The sequence below is a fragment of the Gossypium hirsutum genome, chromosome A04 (genome assembly GCF_007990345.1).
Source record: "Gossypium hirsutum isolate 1008001.06 chromosome A04, Gossypium_hirsutum_v2.1, whole genome shotgun sequence".
NCBI lineage: Eukaryota > Viridiplantae > Streptophyta > Magnoliopsida > Malvales > Malvaceae > Gossypium > Gossypium hirsutum.
In genome coordinates, this window is record NC_053427.1 from 4,595,121 (window position 1) to 4,597,099 (window position 1,979).

At 31.7% G+C, this 1,979-nt stretch overlaps 1 long non-coding RNA gene across 1 annotated transcript; it reads right to left on the reverse strand.

The window, feature by feature from the left end:
• Window positions 1–220: 220 nt before the first annotated feature.
• On the reverse strand, window positions 221–1,476 carry LOC107940861 (uncharacterized). Its single transcript, XR_001695508.2, has 2 exons — window positions 902–1,476; window positions 221–604 (listed from the first exon to the last, which is right to left on the reverse strand). It is a non-coding gene; the product is annotated as an uncharacterized lncRNA (long non-coding RNA).
• Between the last annotated feature and the right edge of the window lie 503 nt (window positions 1,477–1,979).

Consider the following 1,979-nt stretch of genomic DNA (forward strand, 5'->3'; position numbering starts at 1 on the left):
GCATGACTATAATCGATTAATTGTTCGCATCTCGAATAAACACCATGTTAATACCACCCCTATAATGCTTGACATGTATATGGTACCTAAACTAAGTACCATGATAAATTATTTAAATCGATTTATAGTATAAATAAAAAAATATATTTAATTCATAAGATCGGCCTCATTCTTGGATATGTTGTTCTACTTGCTGGAGGTTAGTGTTTCACCGTTTGAATTGGGCAAAAGCTCGTCGAAACCCTTGATTTCTAAATGGCTTAAAGATAAGCCTTGATTTTAACAGTAACTAACAGGAGGATGACTAAAAAAAAACCAAATTTCAATAAGTTTAGTGTGGGTACCAATTTTTGCCCGGGCCCATTTACCATTAAAGCCCAAATTTTTAAAACAAAAACAAACCCCAAAGACCAAAAACAGACCCAATTTTGAAGCCCAAATACTTAACCCTAACCCACAAACCCCAAAAACATTTTTCAGCCAAGACCCTAGCCTCGAACTGCCTCCATGCTTCCACTACCCACGTTCTCCACCACCACGCACTCCACCTCGCATCTCCGGCCAACGAGCGTGAAGCACGACCCACGCCCCACGTCCATTATACCTGCGACTTGAGCAAAGAGATAAGAAGAAACTATTTGTATTTTGGCTATAAAGCCTTCATTTTTTTCATTGTAAAAGGGAGGTTTCTTTTCTTTCTTTTTTTTTTCCAGAGAAATAGAACACGAAATACAAAATTACACAAAATCAATTACAAAGAAATAAGTGCAAAGGAAATTTAAAAGGTGATCCTTTAATTTTGATCTTCTATTACTTCAGTTCATTCTCTTTTTTTTTCCTTTCTTTCCATACATACAAAAATATAAAAAAGGAAGAGGAGAAAGATCATAGCTGAACCCACCGTCGCGGCGTCGGAGAAGCCCTCTCTGAAATCGAAGCTTGGCTCAAAATGGCGGTTGAGCTGCTTCTCTTGGATTTGTCGAAGAAGAGCAGGAGAGGGCGGGTTTCAAAGATGGAATATCCTTTGTTTTAAGCAGTAAATGAGTTTTAATAATTTTTTTTTTTGGTTAAAAAAGAGACAAGTCAAACGGCGCTCTAAATGGGTGAATTTGTGCATTTTTACCCCAAATGGGTAAATTTCACATCTGGTTCCTCGCTTTTGTGTCCTCATTTGATTTTTGCCCTTTTTGCATGCCTTTTGTTTTAAATTTTTTCCCTGGGATTTATGCGCTATTACAGTTTGGTCCACGTTGAAATGCTGCATTCAGGGGCAGGGGATAATTTACGTTTTCAATCCTTATACATTCACACGCATTACGTTTTGGTCCTCAATTCTATTTTAATGATTTGTTTTGTATATAAACTGTCCCTTTGATTTTGTTTTTCTTTCAATTAAGTCTTAATTGTTATTTTTAAAGAATAAACATTTTTTTGTTGATTTCACACTGCTCTTTGTTTATTTTAAACACTTTCATGTATTATGGTACTTTAATATATATATTATTTATGTTAGGCTTTTTCCATTTCATATATTATACATGTATATATTTTTACTATGTATATTACTCCTATGTATTATTCATTTATGCATTATTATATAATCTATTTTTTTTTTACATTTCTAATTCCATGTAAATTATTTATTTTATGGCATTGATTTTAAAATTCATTCGTATGATACTGTTTTAATATATTACTTATTTATGTTTTTTTAAGTTTTATATCCATTATTTGTTTAAAAGTTTTAGTGTTACCCCTATAGTAGTGTCTAATGTTTTAAAAAATTTCCTATCTTCCCTATTGTTCATTTTATTTTAAAGCTTGATATTTTATTTGGGTATTTTGCTTGGAACATCTTTCAAGTTGGCGGTTAACTCATTAATTTATTATATTATTTTTATCATTTTTTTACTACTATTGTACATTATTATGATTTTGGGTTACTTTTTTTTTAAATTATCTTTATATGATATTCATTT